Genomic DNA, 26,329 nt, shown 5'->3' on the forward strand with positions numbered 1-26,329 from the left:
GAATATGCCCGATCAACTTTAAGCAGATCATCTGTAGAGTCTACTTTTTAAATTATGGCGAGTACTAGGACACTTCATGTGTGCCTTCAGAGAACCATGGGAACCCAGGGTTGGAAGCACCTGAACAGTCATCTGATTTATGCCACCTGCTCCCCAGTGTGAAACCAGCTACTTCATGAACCACTCTGCCCAAGAACTGCTCCCAGCACAGCTATGCCCTCACGTACAACGCAGGATGCCACACCAGATGGACGTACTAACCCTCCACGGCCCTTGGAGCCTCTTCTCTGAATTCCTACTTCCGGCCGCTCTCTCTCTGGAGGGGCTCCCTTTGCGCTCCAGTCTGTGTGACCAAAGCAGACACCAGCAACTCGGGAGTTCACAACTCCGGCTCCAGGAGCGGTCAGGCCAGGAGAGCTCCCCCTAGTGGCTGTTCCAAACCCTCCAAGGAAGAGTCGCATGGTGGCGTCTAGGGTGGGTGCTCACTGCTCATCACTGGGCAGGGGCGGGGCAAGCTGGCACCAGGAGCCACAGCTGCACCCACGGAGGGTGGCTCAGTTCCCGGAGAAATGGGTAGTGGGCAGGCAATTCCATAAATAGGGCATGATGTTGAAGAAAGAGATTGCTATTGAATTTGTCTCAAGAGATTCAATTTTTGGACATGTTTAAGAATTATTTGATTATATCTTCTCGTAGGAACAAATGATTTGATAGTATAAGCTTTCTATGCTCTGGGCACTGATGAGTGATCAGCACTGAATGCCACAAAGCAGAAACCCCACAAGAAGATTGTGCCCTCAAAAAACTTCATCCTTTTCTCTCTGTGTGTGCATTCACTTGTGAGAAGAGCCATCTCCTGCGTGACTCCATCCAACGGAAAAAGATCTACTTCCAGGCCAAGGCCCTTTTCCCAATGAATTCAGGAACCGGATATTTTTTTGGTGCTGGGGATCTTTCCACTGTTCCTTCAGGTGGTGCGGCTCCTTGTAGTTATTTGCATTGCAAATGACATTTTCTCAGAGGAGCCTGGGGTCTGCAGCTCGATTCCTATGTAGCAATGCCTGCTGCTGCACCCTGGTGGCACTCAACACCCCGCCTGGCTCCTAACCATGCTGGGCACACGAAGCGAATGATTACATTAAATCGCTCAGCATCTTGCACTGCGCACTGGAGTCTTAAGCCAATATTATCCATGATTAATGATGGAGGTGGGGGGGCCTGTACTCTCCCACAGTGGGCATGCCCAGTAGCTGATTGCACAGCGAGCAGGGGCCTGGTGTGAACTGGAGAAACTGATTATACACCCTTTGGGGTGACCACTGGAGACACAAGGGACAAAAGAGGATGTGGCAAGCTTTCACCATGATATAGCAGAGATTACAGTTTGACAGGATGAACACTACTTTCATTTCAGGTGCTCAAATCATGTTGTGATTCAGTTAACTGGTATTGTAAGTACACACTAGAGAAAATTCTTTTCTTTTTCTTTCTTTTTTTTTTTGTGTTAAAGGAGCATTTTGCTACAAAAAAAGGGTATTTTCAGGTGACTAAATAAAGGGCACAGAAAAAGTCTCTTCTTCGCTCTCTAGGAGGACGAAGAAAAAGAGAGAAAGTGTAGTGATGCCCACAAAATCAATGAGCTACCGAAGTTCACTTTCTTACTATTGCTAACGATGCTAGGATGGTCAAGTGTGACCTGGCCTGGCTCACTGGGTACAGTGTTAACATCTTTACAAATTGAGATTACTTAACAAAATTTAAAACCTGTTTTAATTATTTCATGGTCATTACTGATCCTGATTTTTAAAAAGACTGTCTTATAATAAATCAACAACTACCTAAACATTTGCAAATAAAAATCTCCTTTCATCAAAGAGGTCTTCTATTATATAAATCATCTGAGAAGAATAATCCTATAAAAGTACTCTTTGTATCAACATAGTGCTTTAAGGATTTAGACGTTTCTGATATTATTTCTTCTGATCCTTACAGCAGTTGTACTAGGCAGTTATCAACATGACAATGGATGAGGAAAAACAACTTGAAGCTCAGAGAAGGCTTGCTGAATTAAAGTCACCCAGTTTGCAGGAAGCAGAAGACAAGCTTTCAACACCCACCCGTGTCCCCTTTTCTTGCTAAATCTAGGTTCCTTCCCCTTCCCCCATCCCCAACTATGCAACAACAAACGCCTTGGATGGTGTGTGTATAGTGCTCCCTTTCATTTGCTCCTTCCTGTTGCAATAGCTTTCAGCTTATTACTGAAACTCTAAAACTTTTCATGTAAACACAAGCAAAATGAAAAGCAAAACAATAAAACAGCCCAAGTCTTGGCAGTTTGAAAGAGAGAGGAAACAAGCATCTTAGAGATCTTCCTTTAAAGCAATAAGATATTTTAAAATCACTATGGTAAAGATTAAAAGCTTGGTAATACCGGACACTCTTATTAACAGTGGACAGTAAACATCAGAGAACAGATACCATGGACTCAAACGGGTCTAGACTATAGAAAGGAATGAAAGCTACCCCAATTAATAAGAAGCTAGAATATACTTAATACTAAAACCTGATTTTAAAAAAGTAAAAACCAATTTCACTATAAACATAGATGCAAAAATTCTAAATACAGTACTGGCAAATGGAACCCAGTAGTGAATTAATAGAATATTACATGACTAAACATTGTTTATTTTGGGAATGCAGAGATCACTCACCATTAGGAAAGCTATCAACATAATTTATTACATATATATATATATATATATATATATATATATATATATATATATATATTTAAATCCTCATCCGAGGACATTTTTCCATTTTTTGTACAGACAGAGTAGGAGGGAGAGAGAGGAAGAGAGAGAGAGGGAAACATCGATGTGAAAGGGACACATCGAGTGGCTGCCACCCGCACGACCAACCAGGGCCGGGGACAAACTGCAACCGAGGTACATGCCCTTAGCGGGAACCGAACCCGGGTCTCTCTGGACCGCAGGCGGACGCTCTAACCGCTGAGCCAAACCGGCCAGGGCTACATTTATATTTTTAATGTGAAAAAATAAAAGCCATATCAATAAAACATAGAAACTAAAAAACATTTGGTAAAATTCCATTGTGATTCCTATTAAAACAAGAAAGCAAACAAACAACTTCCTAAAATAGAAGTAGAAAAAGATACTTAAATAAGATCAAGGTCATATACTACAAACTTACAACAAACAACTTATGTAATGGTGAAATACTGAGGCTTACCATTCATGTCAAGACTAACACAGGGATGTTTACCATTCAACATGACCCTAACCAATGCAATAAGAGAAGATATGAAACAAATGGCGTAAGTATTGGCAGAGAAAACATCTGTATTTGCAGCTCTAAATGTCAACCCAAGTAACAACTAACACCCTTCTAAGTAATAAGAGAGCTTAGTAGTTGTTGGATGTAAATATTTTTTAGAAAACATTCCTTTATACCAGTTAGAAATGAAAATTGATTAGAAAAATAATCTTCACAAGAACAATAAAAATTACCAAAGGGAAAAAAAAGAAAGGTATAGAACTTATAAAATGAAAAACAACATTTGACTGAAGAAAATATAACAAGGCATTGATAAAATGAGACCCCGAATACAGTGTTCTTAGATAGGCAAACATCACATGGTATTAAATCTCTCCAAAATCCACATATAAATCTAATTCAATTTTAATCAGAAGGATTTTATTAAAATGAAACTAATTTTAAAGTTCATATGGAAAAATAAATATATAAAAATTACTAACAAATTTTTAGGGGAAAAAAAACTAGGAGAAAACATTTTAGAAAAAAATACTAAATACTAAAACTTACTATATCAGCTACAATCAAAACAATATGGAATGGCTCAAAAAGAGACATCAGTGAAACAGACTCTCAAAAAATATGTGATCAAAGTAGTACTTTAGGTTACTGGAAAAGATGGTTTATTTAATAATGAAATAAATATAAATGGCTATTCCTTTGGGATATACAAAGTTGGACTCCTACTTCAAAAACAGAAATAGTTTCCAGATGAATTAAACATCTACATATAAATAGGACACCGAGCAAACACAACAAAATTCACTCCTGACGCTGTTTTTCCGATCACAGAGAACCTCAGTCCATGAAGAGGATGGGCCTCTGGTTCAAGCTTGTGTTCCTCAGCAGGAAAGATCCCCCTGTGCAGCTGTCCCAGCTCCTCCCAGGTGCCCTCTGCCCTCCCTCGGACCCTTCATTTGCTTGTTGTTGTTTATGGGGAGAATGCTGCTCCCTACAGCAAGTTCACTGGTAGAACTGTAGAGTCCACCCCAAATATAATATTTTCATATTGCTTCATATATTCAAAGCAAGAAGAAAAAAACAATACAAATTAAGCTAACCTAAACATGAAATTAACAAACTCAAAAGTGAAATTCATGGTACGAATCTTAACATTAATACTTAATTTCTAGTTTTGCTGCATCATCTCTTTATTTTTTATGTGGAATGACTCATATATTTTGTCCCCATCAGAATAATTTCTCAGTTGTGAATCAAGTCACTGACAATCTGGTGATTACTTTAAAAGGATCTGAGTAGCATGACATTCTCTGCTCGTGCATTTTCTAAAGCACGGAGGACCGGGGGCTTGCTCTGTGCTGTGAGGTGGTCTGCGCACCCGCGCGAGGAGCTAAGGACAGGCCGGCTGCCGGCCGGAGTGGGCAGGTGCAGCAGGCGACTGGACTGGTTTCTCCCTCCCGCTTCCTGCAAAGCTCTGGGGCATATGTACGGGTTCCTTCGTCATCAAACAGTTGTGGTGCTGGGGTGTTCGAGTAGGTTCCCAGCCCCGAATGACTTCAGGCGGTGGTAAATCCTGAGGAAGAAGCTGAAATCACACCACAGATGTAATCGGCCTTCTCCGCCCGAGTTCTGGAGCTCACAGAAACCACAGGAGCGGGCGCAGCGAAGGGTTTGCCCTCGCTCTTCTCATGTTTCTGACAATGGTGCTGGCAACTTCTGGTAACATTTAAAGCACAGCTAAAATCAGTAAGTATTTACCAAGTGAGTTTCTTAGCAATGCTAGGCATTGTGGGTAAAACAACAGGAAGGCAGAAGATATAACCCTGTCCCAAAGAGCTTGCAATCTATTACAGGTGAAGAATCCAGGCATGAGGCAAATACAAAACATTTCCATGGCAACGTATATTCAAGTGTGGTTCAAATTATATACCTCCATAAAAGGACTGTGATTATAAAGAAATGTGTTTACCAAGGAAGGCTTGGCAGAGGAAGTCTTTCTCGCTTGGGCCCCGAAGGAAGCCCAGGACTTCAGCAGGCAGACCGGGAGCGGAAACAGGAAGAGGGCATTTGCAAGGCATGGAAGCAGGAATCAGCAGAGGTGCAAAAAAAAGGGCATTGGAGAGGAAGAAAGATTTCTGCCCTGCCATGATTCACCTTTCAGTTTGCCCAGAGCCCAGCCTAATGTCAACACAAGCCTGCTATTCTGCTGGATGGTTCAGTCTGCCCAGGGAATGGGGGAAGGATGGGGGTGGAAGATGACAATGAATTACGGGGAAGAGGAGCAGGACAGCCAGGGACCTGGCAAGGTCCTCGTTCATTACTTCGCCCGCATCGCACTGTGTGCTGAGACACACCACTGAGTAGGAGACCACCAGTGCAGGTAGTGGTCTCCATCTGGTGACCTCCCATTTCACCTTCAGAGCTAATGAAGGGGATCATTACAATTAATGTGTAAATCACTGTTTGGAGGTACCCTTTCCTACAGCCAATAAAATCGAGCTGTTAAACTTTATAGGATTCAGAAATCTGAACAATATGGGCTCCCTCTAGTGGTTTAACCTTTAGATACTTAAAGTAAGTTTCACTTTGTTTCGATCATTTCTTTTCATGTTTGTATTCCCTAGTCCTTTTCCTCTTGGGAAATACAATCTTAAAAGAGATCACTACCATGTTCTTACAGTGTTATCTAGACCTTACTCAGCACTACTCACGTGAATGTTGTTCTTGTCTCTGGAATGACAATTCCATTCTCTAAATTGCTCAGGCCAAACCTGGGGATCATCCTTGATGCCTGCTTTTGTGTTTTTTTAAATATGTTTTTATTGATTTTTTTTTTAGAGAGAGAGAGCTAGAAACATTGATGAAAGAGAAACATTGATTGGCTGCCTCCTGCGTGCCCCCCACTGGGAATTGAGCCTGAAACCCGGGCATGTGCCTCAACCGGAATCGAACCGGTGACTTCTTGGTGCTTGGCACAACACTCAACCAACGGAGCCACACCAGCCAGGTGACACCACTTTCGTTATATCCCATCTGAAACCCATTATCAAATCCTTCTGAATTTGCCTTGAAAATATATCCAGAAGCCAATCACTGCTGCTGCCTCCACCTTTACTACCCGGGCCGAGAGCACCGTCATGTCCATCCAAGATCATTGCCATGGCCCCTAACTGGTCTCTCTCCTTTGTCCTTATCCCTTACAGTCTCCTGTCACCACATGAACACAAGTCCAACCACCTACCCTCCTCTCAGAATCTCCAGCAGCTCCCATGTCACCTAGACATAAAGAACTTTTTAAAACCAGAGTGTTTTAGAAATAAATCCAGTTAGAAAACGAGCAAAAGTCATGGACAGACATTTCACTGAAGAGGGCAGACAGATGGCAAATAAGCACAAGAAAAGATGGACAACTCATTAGCCATCAGAAAAATGCAAATCAAAACCACAACGAGATAGTGATACAAACACATCAGCATGGCTAAAATAAAGATCAGTGACACCACCATTCTGGCAAAGACATGGAGAACCTGGCTCACTCTCACATGGCCGGCAGGAATTTGAAATGGAACAGTCACTCTGAAAAACAGTTTGGCAGCTTCTTTTTTTTTTTTTTTTTATCCTCACCAGAGGACATTTTTCCATTTTTTGTTCAGATAGAGTGGGATGAAGAGAGAGGAAGAGAGAGAGAGAGAGAGAAACATCGACGTGAAAGGTGAACACATTGAGTGGTTGCCACCCACACGACCCATCCAGGGCCGGGGACAAATTGCAACCAAGGTACGTGCCCTTAGTGGGAACCGAACCCGGGACTCTCTGGACCGCAGGCCGACGCTCTAACCGCTGAGCCAAACCGGCCAGGGCTTGGCAGCTTCTTGTAAAACTAAACACACAATGATCATACAGCCCGGCAATGTTACTCTTGGACATTTATCTAGAGAAATGAAAACTTTCATTCACCCAAAACCTGTACGAAAATGTTCGTGGTAGCTCTGTTTGTAGTAGCCCCCAAGTTGGAATAAGGCCCACGGTCCTTCAGAGAGTGAGTGGTTAAACACACCATGGGACATGCGTACCAACACCCCCCAAGAAAAAGGAAGAAGCTGTCAATACACACAACTTGGGTCAATCTCCAGGAAACAGTGCTGAGTGAAAAAAGCCACTTTCAAAAGGGTATATACCATCCGACTGGGTGGAGAACAGGTCGGTGGTGCCAGGAGAAAGACAGGGAGGGGGAAGGGTGGAGGGCTGAGAGGTGGGTGTAGCTATGAAAGGGTGACAGGGACCTGGTGCTGAGGGAACTGTTCTGTATCTATCTATGATGGTGAATATGCAAACCTACACACGTGATAAAACCATATAGAACCAAACACGCACACACGAGGACAAATAAAATCGGGAAAATCTGGACAAGATCAGAGATTGCATCAACGTCAACATCCTGCTGTGTGACATGGCTCTAGAGTTCTACAAAAAGGTCACCACTGTGAGACACTGGGGAAGGGTACATGAGATTTCTATTATTTCTTACAAATGCATGTGAACCTACAATTATCTCAATAAAAATTTCAGTGAAAAAAATCAAGAGCTTACCTTGCTGTCGTCTGACAAGCACCTTCTTCTGAGTCCCTGGGACCTAACTAAGTATGTCACTGTGTGCAAGGGAGTGGGCGTGTGGAGTTGGAAATGTATGTGATTCAACTGATGGTGGATTAGACCCACCAGAGGTGTATGAAAACCCCCCAGTTGGCCAGCATTTACATTCTGCATGCTATTCGGATCGCCAGCCAGGCTGGAACAAAGATTATCTTTTTAAACAGCAGGACACAACCATCTCTAGTTTTAGTATAATCATACTGTTTTCAAGGTGACAGAAATGAACTACCGAACGCTACCCCCTTCGTGGCTTAATTAAAATTGTTAATAAGAACAGTCTAGTCTAATTCATGTAACCAATTAGTGAGTTTTTATAAGCAACATTCAAAATTTCATCACCACTTTAACGACAGCATTTTTCAAGACTGCAGCTTCGGGGAGAGGGCGCGGCGCGGCGGCAGACCGGGGCAGCAGGCGGCGCAGAGAGGGGCAGCAGGCGGTGCGGAGAGGGGCAGCAGGCGGCACGGAGAGGGGCAGCAGGCGGCAGGAGAGGGGCAGCAGGCGGCGCAGAGAGGGGCAGCAGGCGGCAGGAGAGGGGCAGCAGGCGGCACGGAGAGGGGCAGCAGGCGGCAGGGAGAGGGGCAGCAGGCGGCGCGGAGAGGGGCAGCAGGCGGCGCGGAGAGGGGCAGCAGGCGGCGCGGAGAGGGGCAGCAGGCGGCAGGAGAGGGGCAGCAGGCGGCAGGGAGAGGGGCAGCAGGCGGCACGGAGAGCAGGCGGCAGGGAGAGGGGCAGCAGGCGGCACGGAGAGGGGCAGCAGGCGGCAGGAGAGGGGCAGCAGGCGGCAGGGAGAGGGGCAGCAGGCGGTGCAGAGAGGGGCATTGCTGCGTTTCCAGCGTGACTGCCTTATGCATCATGGCTGCTCGGCTTGGCTGCTGCTGCTGCAGCTCAGTAATGCAAATTAGATTTTTTCTAATTCACAAAATGCAGTCCATATATCAATTTATTTATTGACTTGACAGTATCTGCAAAATCTCAGGAAAATGTTTTAACAAGGTCCTAGCTCTAGACTAACCTTTCCAATTCTATTTAGCCTGAGAGTGGAGCCTACATAAAGTCTTCCATATTAAATTAATGTCCGTCTAACATCCAATCCCTCTCTCTGCCTGAAAACAATCTTTTATAAAATGACCTTATGCAGCTTTCTTCACGTAGAAACCACTGTGGATACTTAGAGTCAGGCGGAGGACGTTCACTTGGTTTCTGTTTATGTCTGCTGGGACACCGCCCTTCATCTCTGGGCTGCCACCTTGGCACCCCACTTTGGTTTCAGGATGTGCGGCCTGAACTGGCCTTCGTGCCCGACAGGGTCAGGAGGCTCCTGTCTGTAGTCTGACAAGAATGTGGCCTGGAAGCTTCTCTGGAGGGAGCACATGCCCTCTGGAACTCAGAAACCACCCACAAAGTGTGGGGGCTCTTCACTGGGAGGCTGAATCCACGCTTGTGGGTGTCAGGCACTGGAGCCTCAGGGCCCCCAGGGCACACGACAACGAGATCTCCAGTACAAGGGCTGAACCGTAAGGAAGCACAGTCTTGCTGTGTAAACCAGGGGTCACGAGCTCTGACTTGCTTTCCTTAAGGGACGGCCCAGGCTGCAAGCTGAGGGTGGACTGAGGACACGGGCCAGAGCTCCTGATGGAAGGACACCGGCCCCCGGCCCCAGACACAGTTTCCAGGACAAGTCCAGGCTGCAGCCCATGATCTCCCGCTTACACAGGTGCGTGACCCTCAGATTCACTCTGGCTCTCTGCATCTAGGCTGTCACCCAGCCAACTGGCAAGTGTCTCCTGGGGAGAGGTCCACCCTCTGCACTGACCGCAGCTCTAGGCACAGGGGGAAGTTGGGATCAGATGGAAGATCAACCTCTCAGGACCAGGCAGACACGAGAGCACCCCAGATCTGCCCCTTTCGTTTAACTAATACCCATATAATGGGTAACAGACACCAGGCACTAAGCTCTTTTCCCATCATAACAATGTTATACAAGTGGGTACTATTATCATTATATTACAGATCAGCAGTTTGTTCAAAGTCACACAGTGTGACCAGACCACGGTGCTAGCAGTAGAGGTGGAGAATAGTCAGATTCTGGGTATATTTTGAATAAACAAGACGTCAGATTTGGGGTTGGAGTGAGATGAGTCGAGGGTGACTCCAGGTTTGGAAACTAGAATGATGGAGCTGGAATTTACAGAAATGGCAAAGATTTTATTTTCATTCTTCTCACGCATTGAACTTATTAAATATATTACATTTTTACTTAGTAAAAATATCTTGATGGCAACTTTCACTTCCACCAAGGTGAAATAACCCTCCCACCCGAAACAACATCCAAAGTTTTATAAAACAACAGTGTTCAAGGCACTGGGCATCAGGCAGGAAGGGCCCAGATCCCCGAGTGACGGGAGACAAGGTGGCGTGGGCCCTTCCAGCTCCTCCTGGAGAAAGCTTCCAGGCCACGGCACTGAGAGAGGACAGGGCTGCGCAAGCAGGCTCCCTGAGTGGCAGCGGGAACAAGGCACCAGCTGTCTGCAGGACAGCACAGAAGAGGACAGTGCTGCAGAGACACAGACAGCCCGGAAAGTCTGCAGACGGTGCCCCTCAGGTACGCAGGAGAGTCCTGACCAGCACAGCTTGAGGTCCGGGAAAGCTACATCTGAGTGCACTGGAGGGACCCATGCTACGTGCACACCCAGGACTGGGGGCAGTGCGTGTTCCCACCAGCGAGGCTAGAAAACCAAACTCACAGGTACTCTGAGGGCGCACACTCAGTGTTGAGAAATTATTAGGAAGGAGAGAGATAAAAGCATGCTATTGTATGGTTCTTACACAATACATGAAGTGGTATAATACCTCTTGAGGGTAGACCATGATAAAATTAAAATATATTCTACAAACCTTAAAGTAACCAGTGAGATAACAAGGTAAGGAGTTGCAGCTAATAATTCCACCAAAGAAGAAAAAAATACAGACACACACACACACACACACACACACACACGCACACACGCACACACGCACACACGCACAAGCCTCTATGAATTCAGAAGACAGAAAAGAGAACAAACAGCAAGTGGGGCTAATAGTAAATACACAGCAAGGTGGTAGAATAAAATCTGACCATAGCCATAACCAGATTAAATATAAATGCAGTGTCTGCCAGGGGGCAGCACCTGGGAAAGGAGGGCCGAATGGAAGGGGCATTCTGGAGGCAGAATCAGCAGGTGGGAGACAAAAGAAATCTCCAAAGGACAAGAGGGAAACTAAATAATATTCCATGGTTTCAAAATGAGTTATGGTGACGCTGATGATCCTATTTGTGAAGATATAAAACAGAGAAAGAAGGAAGCACAAGAGTGGGTCCCAGGGCGGAGACAGAGCTCTCTTCTAAGAGGCTGGTCGTGCCTGCAGGACGGCGGAGGCCGCGACGGCCGTGCCTGCGGGACGGGGGAGGCCGCGACGGCCGAGCCTGCGGGACGGGGGAGGCCGCGACGGCCGAGCCTGCGGGACGGGGGAGGCCGCGTCGGCCGTGCCTGCAGGATGGAGGAGGCCGTGCCTGCAGGATGGAGGAGGCCGGGCCTGCAGGATGGCACGGGGAGATGTCCTCAGGCGGCCGAGGCTCCAGCCAGCAGGTGCAGGCACGGTTTCCAGCTGCCGCAGGGACAGGACAGCTGCGCCTTGGGAGCAGCTACCCCACTGTGATTACATCAAGCTTAAAGCCAGGCCTCGGGAGGAATTACCTATGCAATACCTCTTTTCTGGTTTTTAATCCAACCTCCTCTACAGATGCAACATTTCACACAAAACAATTTTATTAAATGTGAAGACACATCAGTTTCATAAAATTTAAACATTTTAACCTAAATCTAAATTTCCTGCTCCTATATTAGTAATATTTACTGTGATGAGGTTAATTAGCTCCAACTGTGTCAACAACAGAGCTTCTCAAACTGTGGTGAAGGACCAACTTTTAAAATTCCCAGTCCATTGTGGACCTATTACATATGGTCCTACAGAGCCTGGAGTGACTCATATGTTGGAGCCCTCTCCCCAGTGTGACTGAGTTTAAAGACAGAGTTTACAAGGAGGTAATTAGGGTTAAATGAGGTCTTAAGAATGGGGCCCTGATAAGATAGGATTACTGTCCTTATAAGAAGAGACACCAAAGAGCTCCCTCTCTCTCTCTATCCACATGCACACAAAGAGGTCACATGAGCACACAGCAAGATGGCAGCCACCTGCACGCCAAGGGAAGAGGCCTGAGGATGAAATCTACCTTGCTGACACCTTAAGCTTCATCCAGCCTCCAGAACTGTAAGAAATAAACTTCAGTGGTTTAAGCCACCCAGTTGATGGTATTTTGTTATGCAGCCAGAGCAGACAAATACATAGCGCATGTAACCACATGTAACTCGCTATGCAAATTGAACACTACTCTAATTGGTCTATACTTACTCAACAAGATAAGCCCACTGATTGCATGTTAAGGGCCACAGCCACATCAAACTGCCTTAGGAGTTTCCAAATGCTTACCCTCCACTTCTGTGTTCCCCTCAATGCAGACCTGTAACAAACACTTTGTGAACTACTAGTCTTCAGACCATGTTTCAACCAGAACTGAAACATGCGATTTAAGAAAAAATGCGACATTTAGTTTAAACACAAAACTTAAAATAAGGGCATGAATTTTAAACACATTAGAAACCAGATGTATGCTGGGGGGTGGGGGGATCACGGAGAAGCCCGGGCATCTAGCATCTCCCATCATATCCAGGCAGATCCTCCAGGGCACTGCAGAATGCGTGTTCTCAAAAACAAACATCGCTGTGCTCTGGTTATAATGCCCCTTGAATTCTGTTTCTCTTTAGCGTTTCCATCGGTCTCTGTAATCATATCCACTGAGCATGTTAGTTAAATTAGATTACAAACTCAGCTGGGGCACTTATTACTTATTCTACAATTGGCGACATATACACCAAACTCACAAAACAGATGTCCTCAAAAGACTGACTCAGACGGTGAGCAAATTAACCCCTGTGATCCTGCCACCAAGGGAGGACCCAACGAGATGTCCAACTTTCCGATGGCTATTGCAGAAGGTCTTTGATGGAACCTAATCCTGACATTTGGTTTTCATTCTGAACCATTACTTACTGGTTTGTTTACTTTTTCCTGAAAGTTAGCGTTCATTCACCTTCAAACGCTTCATACAGCTTCCAAATCACAAATGAGAAGCACGTTTTTCCTTTCAGTGCACATGGACACAGGCCCACGTCAACAGAGATCTCATGGTCTTGGGCCAGCATCATACCTTGGCAGACAGGTAGGTTCACCAGATCACAGAATATATATTTTTTGCAGACATAATTGCTGTGAAGTAAACTTTGCTGGCTGAACATTACTCTTTTTTATGTCCAAGAAAAAGGTAATTGCGTGTTCTTTTCTCACTTCTTTTCAGTTCTTGTAACTGTAGGACTCAGTGAGGGAGAACTAATATAGAATAGAATTTCAGAACTGTAAAGGTTCAAAAGAATAATCCATGGCAACCTCATTGGAACAGAGATGGCTAGTTGTTCATCTACCATTTCTTCCTCCTTCTGATCACACAGCTGGACCACATTTCTCAGCCTCCCAGCGGCCACGTTGTCTCCTAATGGCCATGGCGGACTTTCACGGCCAGTAAAATGTGAGAAGAAGTGATAAGTGCTCCTTCCAGGCCTGGTCCATAAACCCTCCCTCCAGCCACCCTACATGCCCCCTCCCAACTCTCACATTTAGGTCACTGATCAACTTTGAGTTGGTTTTTGTACATGATGTTAGGTAGGAGCCAAACTTCGTTCATTGCATATGGATGTCCAGTTGCTCCATCACTGTGTATTCAAAGGACTATTCTTTCCCCCGTTGAATTGTCTTGGCACTCTTGTCAAAAAATCAATTGTCCATAAAGGTGAAGGCTTATTTCTGGACTCTCAAGTCTAGTGCACTGATCTATATGTCCATTCTTATACCAGCACCATACAGTCTTGATTACTATAGCTTTGCAGAAAGTTCTCAAATTGGGAAGTATGAGTCCTCATACTTTGTTCTTTTTCAAGACTGTTTTGGCTATACTGAGTTCCTTGCCTTTCCATATGAATTTGGTGAGGAGGAAATAATGTAAAGGGGATAGAACTATGAAGCAAGGAAGGCATTCTGTCTCTCTTCTATCCTCCTTCCAAGTTCCTAAAATGATCCTACTAGTGCTGGTGGCAGGGAAAGGGAGCTGACGCATTTAGCAGAGCAGAGGCCCTGTTTTCAGATTTGCTCCTCTGCATTGCAAACTCTACTTCTGCTTTCAGTACCAATGTGCCAGCCACTGATGGCGCATCTAATGGAGGCAGTCACTTCAAACCTCAGGTTTTCTGGGTATCACTCCATCGGAAGCCCAAGGGCCTGCTGCCACTACTATGTGTCAACACCATCTCTCCGCTTTGCATTTGTTTGTTCTGCAAGAGTTATCAGTCCTACTTTCAAATGACAGCATTCAATATATCCTAGCACAGTCACATAATATACTTAGAGAGCATTAAGAAAAAAGGTCATTGAGATCGGCATGCTTAGGGGAAAAAAACCAACTGAATGAGGAAAATGATGAAGTTTTTAAAAGACTGCCAACTTGCTCTGGCCAGTTTGGCTCAGTGGTTAGAATGTGGGCCTGTGGACCAAAGGGTCACGGGTTCGATTCTCAGTCAGGGGCACATACCTGGCTTGCAGGTTGGATCACTGGTCCCTGATCGAGGTCGTGTGGGAGGTAACCAACCGATGTGTCTCTCTCACATCGATATTTCTCTCTCTCCTTCCCTCCCTTCCACTCTTTCTGAAATTAATGGAAAAATATCCTCGGGTGAGGAGTAATAACAACAACAAAAAATAAGACTGCCAACTCATCTCTTCAGTCAGGAGGATGACTAACATATGGGCTGTAAAATTATCCTGCCCATTTTAGATTCACTTTCAGAATTAGCAACATACAAATTGTCCTGTTCAGTCACCAAATCTTTAAATATCTTCATATTTTATTAATCTCTCTAATTAGCCATCCTTTTGACAATTGCTTCACTGGCTTTAGAGATGTGACGTTTATGATTACTTTTATAATGCCAGAAGCAGTGTATCGTGGAGAACTGAGGCTCCCTGCCAGCGCATGGCGGCGTCAGTGTGCACACCAACACACATCAACACAGAGTGTCAGTGTGCACACCAACACACATCAACACAGAGGCGTCAGTGTGCACACCAACACACATCAACACAGAGGCGCAGTGTGCACACCAATACACATCAACACAGAGGCGCAGTGTGCACACCAACACACATCAACACAGAGGCGTCAGTGTGCACACCAACACACATCAACACAGAGGCGCAGTGTGCACACCAACACACATCAACACAGAGGCGTCAGTGTGCACACCAACACACATCAACACAGAGGCGCAGTGTGCACACCAACACACATCAACACAGAGGCGCAGTGTGCACACCAACACACATCAACACAGAGGCGTCAGTGTGCACACCAACACATATCAACACAGAGGCGTCAGTGTGCACACCAACACACATCAACACAGAGGCGTCAGTGTGCACACCAACACACATCAACACAGAGGCGTCAGTGTGCACACCAACACACATCAACACAGAGTGTCAGTGTGCACACCAACACACATCAACACAGAGGCGTCAGTGTGCACACCAACACACATCAACACAGAGGCGTCAGTGTGCACACCAATACACATCAACACAGAGGCGCAGTGTGCACACCAACACACATCAACACAGAGGCGTCAGTGTGCACACCAACACACATCAACACAGAGGCGTCAGTGTGCACACCAACACACATCAACACAGAGGCGTCAGTGTGCACACCAACACACATCAACACAGAGGCGTCAGTGTGCACACCAACACACATCAACACAGAGGCGTCAGTGTGCACACCAATACACATCAACACAGAGGCGTCAGTGTGCACACCAACACACATCAGCACAGAGGCGTCAGTGTGCACACCAATACACATCAACACAGAGGCGTCAGTGTGCACACCAACACACATCACAGAGGCGTCAGTGTGCACACCAACACACATCAACACAGAGGCGTCAGTGTGCACACCAACACACATCAACACAGAGGCGTCAGTGTGCACACCAATACACATTAACACAGAGGCATCAGTGTGCACACCAACACACATCAACACAGAGGTGTCAGTGTGCACACCAATACACATCAACACAGAGGTGTCAGTGTGCACACCAACACACATCCAAGCGGCAGGCTAAGTGATTAACAAGTCAGACCAACAACTGTTAAGAAGTATCATAGTTGGGAAACAACTTCATCAGACTCGGATAATGAAAAGATATATTGAGAGAACATACCATGTGATACAATTTATACAAAATTTAAAAAGAGGCAAAAGTTAAGGGCACTAGAAGTCCAGAAAGTAGTTCCTTGGGTTGGTAGTGATTGGGAAGGGCAAAAGGGGGCTCTGGTAAATGTCCTATGTCTGACAAATATGTTCACTTCCTGGCACTTCACTGAGCTTGACACTCATGACGAGCACTTATATGTATGTTACATCTTAATTAAAAGTTCTCTATAATATTTTGAATATTTATTTAAAATAGCCTATAAATAGTATAAAATATAGCATCTACATTCTTATTTCTGCCCTACTTTAAGCAGTAATAACAGAGGTTCCTTAAATTCTCAAGATCTAAAATAATTTCTAACTTACTGTTTGACTTCAACAACAGTGAAAAAAACATACATACAGCTCTGGCCAGTTTAGCTCAGCGGTTAGAGCGTCGGCCTGCAGTCCGGAGAGACTCGGGTTTGGTTCCCGCTAGGAGCACGTGCCTCGGTTGCAGTTTGTCCCCGGCCCTGGTTGGGTTGTGTGGGTGGCAACTACCCAATGTGTCCCTTTCACGTCTATGTTTCTCTCAATCTCTCTCTCTCTCTCTCCCCCTCCCACTCTATCTGAACAAAATATCGAAAAGTGTCCTCCGGTGAGGATAAAAAAAAACAAAAACAAAAACAATACATACATATATATGTATATATGTGGCATATACAATAGATACAATACACACACAAGCACATATACCATGTAGCTCTTTAGTGGCTCAGAGAACAGTTACAACGGACTTAAGTCATGAATTTATGGACTCATCAGTATAATAGATTTCTGACAGAATTTTCAGATTTTGTTCAATGGGTGTATATTGATAAAAACTCATTTTCAAAATGCCCCTTACCCAATTAAACTATTGCAACATGCCCAGCATGAGCCTTATAAATGATATATTAGACTTGTTATATTATGTTAACAAGAATAGATTTTGTAGTGAACTAGATATAAACTAGAATAGTTAGAACTACTGTTACTAGTCAAGGATAATTATTCATTTCAAAATGAACATCAACAAAACCCCAGCAGATAACATCTGCACAAAGTTACTATGACAGTAAGACATTGAGAAACAAGGTATTTCATTTTTTGGTTCTGTCCCTCCCCAAAACAAATAAACAAACAAACAAACAAAAAGCAATCAAATAAACAAAACATGAACCAGATGAAAATTATAACTCAATATTCAACACTGAACTAAATAATATTAAATAGGCACTTACAAATGTGAAAGAAAACTTCCAAATAAGAAATTTTTAAACTCAGAATAGAAATATCAAACAAATACAAAGGTATGGAATGAGAGTAACAACCTGTAAAGAATTAAAGAAAAAGACAAAAATCATCTTAGAAATGAAGATTAAATTACCAAGTGGTCACAGGAGAATGGGTGGAAATGAAAATAAAAGAGACACCAAAGAAAACCTTAAAAAGTCAAGAGGACAAAAATAAAATAGAGATGTCAAAATGAAAGAACGTGATTGATATAGAAGACAGGCAAAGAAGATCCAACATAAATATAATTGGAGCCGCTGAAGACAAATATAGCAACAGAACACAATTAATATTAAACACTATTCAAGAAAATGTTCCAGAAATAAAAGAAGATCTGAAACTGAAAGGGCCCACAATGTCTCTGTGATCTGGAAGAGTCAACTCTGAGACATATATCTATAAAACTATGAGATTTTAAAGTAATAATAAAGCCACGGGCCTCAAATCAAAGTGACCAATTCACTCACAAAAGGAGAAAGATCAGACTAGCATCAGAGTTTGACAGCAATCAACAAGACAACACTGAAGTAGCAGTTTCAAGAATCTTTAAGGAAAATAAACCCAGGGGCCTGGCGGAGGGCGGTGAGGGGCAGTCGCGGGCTGCCAGACCATGCTGAGTGTAGCGGCCGCAGGCTCGCTGCCCCCACTGTCGCCTGTAGGTGCCTGCGCGTGTTGGGGTGGTGGCCGTGTGCTGACAAGACGGGAGGAACGGGGAACCACCCCGCCCCTTCGACCCGGCGCTGCTGGAGTTCTTGGTGTGCCCGCTCTCCAAGAAGCTTCTCAGATATAAAGCATCAACAAATGAAATGATTAATGAAGAGTTGGGAATAGCCTATCCAATTGTCGATGGGATGCCTAATATGATACCATAGGCAGCTAGGATGACACATCGAAATAAGAAGCAAGAAGACATGGAGCAGCACTAGATCATAATTACAAATAACAGATACAACTAAATTTTCTTACTACTGTCTACTTTTTAAAAAGTCAAAGTGGCAGGTAATAAGTGGGAGAGAAGAATGTTTCTGTCTCTTCCTACACTGACTGTCCTTATTCCATCGATCTCTTTAGCAGGACTGTTCGACTCGGCCTCTGAGGAAGAGAACTCCCCGGGGCTGCCCTAGGCCAGCCTGGGCTTTTAGTTTGCTCTTGCCCATTACCACACCAGTGTACGTGTTCTTCCACCTTTGGACTTGGACGGGTGTTACACTCTCCAGGCATAATCAATGCAACCAGAGCCAAGATAGTATATAATTAATGACAAGTCTTGAGTGTCTGTCTCTGAAAGCTCAACTGCATGGAATACTGGAAACCCACTTAATTTTCAGAAGAGATGCTTTTCTTTGCTTAGAACTATGGGAGGCTTATGCTGCAGAAGCCTTCTTTTATTGTACTTTGGTTCTGTCCTCGCTTTTTGAAGGTTCTAGTTTATAACTGCTGTATCAGAAGAAACATTTCAACACAATGTCTTGTTAGAAATTAACAACCCAACCATCATCTAATGACTTTCTTATCCCTTTCATCTAAAAATTAATATTTTGAAATTTTATGTTTGTTTTAGATTAAAAGTATTTGGTAAAGTCTCATGGTATACAGATAACTAAAATAATTCCAAAGGAGCTATGTTGGAGTAGTTGTAGAGAAATTCATTTGAATTAGTGTGATATAAAAACTAAAATAAAATGGAAATTTAATGGACTTAAAAAAAAAAGAAAAAAAAAATGAGACCCAAAAATATTTAATCCAGCCCAGTTGTCCTTCAAGTATAAATGTTATAGAACAGTCTGAAACATCCAAAAATTTAAGACCCCTCTTGAGGTGCCTTTTGTTCCTCAGAGGAGGGTCATGGTTCACAGCACAGGCAGCACCTGGAGGTTTGTAAGGAAGGAGGATCTGGGCCCCACCCGAGAGGTCCAAATGGTTCGTGTGTCAATACTGTTTGAGAAGCTCTGTACTAAGAACAAGATTCACAGGAAAATAAGAAAAAAGGACTAGGGAAACTTTGGCAAGCACCAAAGAGATTTAACTGCTTATCTAGGACTAAAAAATAATATATGTAAATGCTGAATATTCTGACAAAGTAGAAATAATGTAACTAAAATAATGAGAGGAAAAATGAGAAGACAGAATTAATTAATATCAAACAGATAATACATGATCAAAACTAACAAACCAAATAGAAGAAATCTAAGTAAAAGGGAATTATGAACATTAAAGAAAGTATAAAACAAAACTTTCTAAATTTCTCCCCACAAAAAGAGAATAAGAAACAGACCACATGGAGGAAAAAACACAGTAAATATAACATGATATTACAGTATATATTTAACAAAGTAACATAACTACATTGAGCCCAAACACACCCAAAAGAGTGTATGTGAGCTAATACACCAATTAAAACTAAAACATTTCAAAAAATTCTAGGCTGTATACAAGAAGACACACCTAAATTAGTAATTTATGAAAGCTAAAAATAAAGGTATAATGGGTAGAAATGGAAATATTAAGAAATGGGATACAATTTGAATATAATTTGTCTATATTCAGAAAAAGGAGAATGGAGGTCAAAGAACATTAAAAATGACAAACAATAACATATAATGTTAAAGGTCAAGATTCAAAATGAAAATATATAGCAGTTATATATCTCTATGCAGCAAATAACACAGCAACTACATTTATAAACCAGAAACTACATTAGATGCTTTGTAATAGGAACACACTATTTAACAGGAGGCTTTAATACCACTCTTAAACCAAGAAAAGTGGACAAAAGTATGTAATAATTTAGGAGACTTAAACAATATGTGTAATAGGGTGGAGTTCACAGAGAAATACAGGTATTGATAACATTACATGCTTATAATAGAGAATATATTTTCTCAAGCAAACATAAAACATTCAAAAACATGATCTGATATTAAGTCACAGAAAAAGTCTCAAACTAAAGTGGCATGTATGTATCCACAAGGCCAAAATCTGAATATTCTTTTAACTAAAACCTAATTGTGCAATATTATTAATAAACCACAGGCAAAAAGACAAAAAAAAAGTATTGTCACGAGTATACATATTCTAACTTTTTTAAATCTTCACTCAAGGACATGTTTCCTTTTATTTTAGAGATAGAGGAAAGGAGAGGGAGAGAAAGAAGAAAAACACTGATGCGAGAGAGAAACACTGATTGGTTGCCTCCTGTACCAACCCCAACCAGGGATTGAACCCACAACCTGGGTATGCACCCCGGCTGGCAACCAAACCCGTGACCCCTGAGGACATGGGACAACGCTCCAACCCACTGAGCAACACTGACCAGGGCCTAACCCTTTGACTATAGCCACGTGCTGCTTAACTAATACTCAACTATCAGTTTATTTATAAAAATTAACAAATACAAACTTTATGGTTTTAAATTAATCCACTAACTGACAGCAACTTTAATCCCTCACGAAGCATCCTGGAACTCTCCATCTTCCTATTGCACCTCTACAAATCCTGCTGACTCTAGAAGCACGGGAAGAACACCTTGTACCTTTAAAAGGCTTACCAGCAGCAGCACATTATTTTCTACAAAGTATCTGCATGACTCATATTCCAAAAACAACATAAAACAGCTGATCATTTTTGTTCTTAAGCATGACCAGTGAATTCTCAAATGTCGAGAACTATAGCTCACTTCATTAACTCCCTTTCATCAGCAGAACAGTACTCAAGGTGAGCAGCTCCGCTTATGTTGAAAGGAGTTATGAGGGCCCAAAGAAAGAAAAGCCAAAGAAGTTCACTTCCCTTAGCATGTTCCTTTTGGCAAATTTCTGAAAATTATGAAATCTCATTTGGAGTTTGAAAAGAGCCACTTGCTATATAAAATCAAATTTTAAATTAATCAGCATTAGATTGTTTCATTCTGAATAAGTTTTGAGAAAGAAAAATGACCTCTTTCATCTTGTAAGCATATCCTGAGTCACAGACAAAAGATTTTGCAAAACATGATTTTTCAATAGATTTTGATACACTTTAAAATTTATTTTTTAATTTACAGAGAGTAAAAGTCACTCAGCTTGGTGTACAGCTCCTTGAGTTCTGACCAATGTTCTGAGCTACGAACCATCACCATAATCAGGACAAAGTACAATTCCATCCCTCCAAAAGTGCCATTTAGCTGTGCCTTTATAGTCAAATGCTCACCTTCCTCCTAATCCTGGCAACCACCAGCAGTGAATTTTAATGTCCAAATTTAGACTGGATGCACATTACAACAATCTACAGGACAAATCTAACAGCACACGAAGACAATGCGATGAACTCTCCCCACAGTCTCACTCATATGTCCATCTTAAACCTTCTGTGGAGGAATATTGTTGACCTATCAGATAACTGTTCTTTTTCCTGGTGGTCCCTTTTTGAGAACTGATCACCATAAAAGAATATTAATAGCCCTGGCCAGTTTGGCTCAGTGGTTGAGCATCGGCCTGCGGACCAGAGAGTTCCGGGTTCGGCTCCCGCTAGGGGCACGTACCAAAAAAAAAAAAGAATATTAATAAAGCCCTGGCTGGTTTGGTTGGTTTGGCTCGGTGGTTAGAGCATTAGCCCGCGGACCAATGAGTCATAGGTTCAATTCCAGTCAAGGGCACTTACCTCGGTTGTGGTTCAGTCCTTGGCCCTGGTGGGGGTCATGCGGGAGGCAGCCAGTCGATGTGTCTCTCTCACATTGACGTTTCTCTCTCTCCTTCCCTCCCACTCTATCTGATAATAAATGGGAAAATGTCCTCGGATGAAGACTAAAAAAAAATAGGAAAGAATATTAAGAAATTGTACTCTTTCTGCTCCAATCCCACCATCTTTCTGCTGTGAAATACTCCCTCAACCTGTGTTCCCTGTGCACCGAAGACCACATCAATATGGACTTAATTACTAGCACAGATGGTGCCAATTCGTTTCTATGTGAAGTGCTGAAATGGGAAGAATGATGGAAGCACTACCACCGTCCTTGCACGTGCAGAAATGGACACAGCTGGGGCCACTGATGACAGCAGCCCGGGACGATCAAACCTCTACATCCTGCAGCTCATCTTCCACCCTGTACTCAAGCTGCCTAAGGAGAGACTGATCTCAGACTCAGAACAGGCAGTGCTTATAAAACATGCGCACACAAACACACATACATAAAGACATATGTGTGTAAAACATGGTGTTTCTATTCCTTCAGCTGGAAGACAAGTTTTTAACTAAAACATGTAAGATAAGAAGCTATTTTCTAGAAAGTAATCAATGTTTAAAATCTTTCCTTCCCTTCCTTTCATGATTTTTAACATCTTTGGTAATAGTTCATTTTTAGTAACATTTATAACACAATGGGATTAGGAACACATTTTATTAGTTAGGATGAAATTATTGTGGTGATATCATCACCATCTTACATCTATAAGCATCTTGAAGTCTACAAAACATTCGCACTCGGTTTCTAACTTGATCCTGTCTCTGCAACATGGCACTCTGAGCGACTACAAAACAAACCAGAGCCCCCCTGAAGATTCTAAACTACAGACTAATGGGAGGATGGGGGAGGAAAACAAATCACAACAAAAGAACAATTACAACATATCAAAATAAGCAGAAAAACTGTGAACTGGTCAAATTTATACCATTTCACCAAATCCAATTACTATATCAAAATCTATCAGGCTAAAAATGTATATTCCTGCCCCAATTATATAGCCCGGCCCAATTTCTGTGTATGTGTGTCTGTGCCTCTGCAGTCAATGCCCCATCCCTCGGCCCTGGCAACCCCGATCTGCTTTCTGTCCCTGCAGTTTTGCTTTTACCAAAATGTGAAGGGAACCAACAGTACAGAGCCTTTCAGTCTGGCTTCTTTCACTTAGTACAACACATCTGATGCCTATGGTTGCTCCTTTCCAGTCCCTCTGTATGGATGCACCACAGTTTGTTTACACATTTGCCAGCTGAAGGACATTTGTATTGTCTCCGTTTGGGGGTGACGATGAATAAAAGGCCACGATAATGGTTGCATACAGGTTTTTGTGTGCCCCTCAGCTCCTTTCTCTTGGGGAAATACCTAGGCATGGAATTTCTGGGCCGTATGTGAGTGTGTGATTAACTCACGAGAAGATGCCGAGTGCGTCCCGAAGCGCGTGTGGCGCCCCGCACTCACCCCCGCGCCTGCGCACTCCAGCGCCTGCACATCCCGCCCAGCACTCGCTATTGTCCAATTTCTGGGCCGTATGTGAGTGTGTGATTAACTCACGAGAAGATGCCGAGTGCGTCCCGAAGCGCAGAAATTTTGGATACAAAATCCCAGGGCAAAGGCGGTAAGTGCTTCCTGAAGCGAGATCTGACCTGGAGCACTAACACAACATTTTGGGTTTGTGGTGCTGTTAATGTGGGGAGTTTCCTAAAGGAAATGTGATACTAAGCAGGGTCTGAATGTCGATAAACTTGAATTTAAAGGCACTGTTTTAACTGAGGGGAAAAGTGCAAAGACAGGCACCGAAAATGGGTACGAAAATGCTCTGCCTGTGTGTCAGGTCTCTCACAGAGCAGGAGCGGGACTTATCATCTCTGTGTTTCCAATGCGGACTAGAAACCCAGAAACGGTGTCTTGAAATAAGTTGTGTGAAAGCACAGAACGGTAACTTAAAGAGATCTTTAAAAACAATTCGTATTCTGGCAGCTTCTACATTTCTGGCAGCAGAATTAAACTCATGGATGTAGGCACAGAGGACTGGAACCGCAGGAACTGGAAAAGCAGAGTGGATCTGAGAACAATGGACAAAGGACCTGACAGACCCCAAGCCTTTTGGACAGATGCAGAAAGAGCAGAGACCTGGAGGCTGCAGGGACCCGAGGCAGAGGAGCACAGGGGCGTGGGACAGGGTGCCAGCCAGTGCTGTGTGCACGCTCAGGCCTGGCTCCTCAGGCACGCCCATGTCATCCCCCACAGCCCCATGCGGTGGCTACTCCCTACTAAGGACAGGGCTGGACGTTCAATCTCATATGAGGAGACATGGCGGATTCAATTTTCAGTCTATTCATTTTTACATATTATTAGAATGGCCAAGCAGAGTTTCTGTTAGTGAGGGGAAATGAGTATCGCAGCTCTGCCTCTGAGCATGGTAAAAGGGAACATTCTGGAATGGAATGGAAATGGAAGGTAAAATTTCACCAGGAGCTCTGAGCCTGCCGCCAGTCTCCCCCGTGACCCCTCATCCCTCAAGTCACGTTCTTCACTCTCCCTGAGAAACCCACATGGCCTCCGACTTCACCATCCCACACTCCTGCCGGTGAGTGCTCCCTGTCCCCCCTCCCTCTCAAAGGGTCCCCTCCACACAAGCCCTCCCCAAATGTACCCCCTTTGGGTTTGATACTTCTCAACATTCCATCCAATACCCTGAGCAGTGCACGTTTCTCATGTTCAATTTTCTCACGGAAAAGCTGCTCTCCATCTCGGGGAAAGGAACCAAAGTCTTTCTTATCTCCCCGTTCTCTAAGGGAATAAGATAGGAGAGACAGGGGGCCAGTTGGACTTCCTGGTTCACGAACTGAAAGGGAAGTCTGAGGAGGAGGTCAGCAGGTAAACCCAGGAGGCCAGTGCACCCAGCGGCCCTGTGACTGAGGGGAGGCGCAGGCTGGGATGGAACAGGCGACATGAGGAGGCAGGTAACTCACAGAGGCCTTGACCACAGGGACCTAGAGGGGACCAGAGTAACAGCCCTCAAAGACCAGCAACCCAACTCATTTTATTTGTCTTTGGATATTTGCTGTATTTATTTTGAATATGGATGTATATGATGATCTGTGATTTTACTTTAAAGGAAATTATGTGGTTAGACTTTGAAGTTATGACTTAAGAGCGGAGAGAAACTGCTGAGTTTACTAATGCTTAAACCTTGTACAATTCTTTCCTGAAAACAACTTCATCCTGAATATAAGCTGACCTCTCTCAGAGACCTGCCTTTTCCTAGATGTTCTAGGCCAAGAAACAAGGCTAGGTTAGCCACTGTCAATACCCTAAAAAAATTCAAACTACACTAATTTGCAAAAATGGGAACCAACAGTCATACTGAAACAGATAATGTACTAACCATCAATTTGAAGGGCACTGGGTTCTTCAACAACACAAATATTTCCCATTACTTGACAAATTTAAAAGTTGGGCCCCTAATTCCACACTCCCCAAGGACAGAAGCTGCTCATTTAGGTGGCACACCTGGGCTCAGTAATTCCTCAGGTAATAAAAAAAGTTAGCTATAATGAGGAATCATAATAAAGTGCATATCTTTAACATTTTATTTTAGCAAACGCTGAAAATACATTTATTCGCAAGTCCTGTAATGCAGGACCCAGAGAGGGAGTTCCTCACTGTCTTCCACGCATGAGTAACACCCAGACTCAAGGTCACAGATCCCCAGCTTTGCTTTCTTTAGAAAAGTGGAAACTCAATGACACATGTAGAGCCGCGAGAAACAGAATCTGGACGCTGTCCACATTTTTATGATTTCCCCCTAATCTTTTCTAATTGCCTCATCTTCACCCAGCCTGATAGTAATCTGTCTTTGTGGAGCCTTTCCAAAGGTTTTCACAGGAACGGCGGCTCTGTTTTAGCACACTCATTTCATCAGTTTT

The 26,329-nt window shown here is 43.6% G+C and overlaps 1 protein-coding gene and 1 pseudogene across 7 annotated transcripts in view; one reads left to right on the plus strand and one right to left on the minus strand.

Moving 5' to 3' along the window:
• ANO10 (anoctamin 10) overlaps positions 1-26,329 on the minus strand; it is a 165,263-nt gene that overhangs the window by 53,295 nt on the left and 85,639 nt on the right. The window lies entirely within an intron of this gene.
• LOC118633493 lies at positions 18,709-18,943 on the plus strand (annotated as a pseudogene).

This window comes from Molossus molossus, unplaced genomic scaffold (genome assembly GCF_014108415.1).
Source record: "Molossus molossus isolate mMolMol1 unplaced genomic scaffold, mMolMol1.p scaffold_m16_p_18, whole genome shotgun sequence".
In the NCBI taxonomy this organism is placed as follows: Eukaryota; Metazoa; Chordata; class Mammalia; order Chiroptera; family Molossidae; genus Molossus; species Molossus molossus.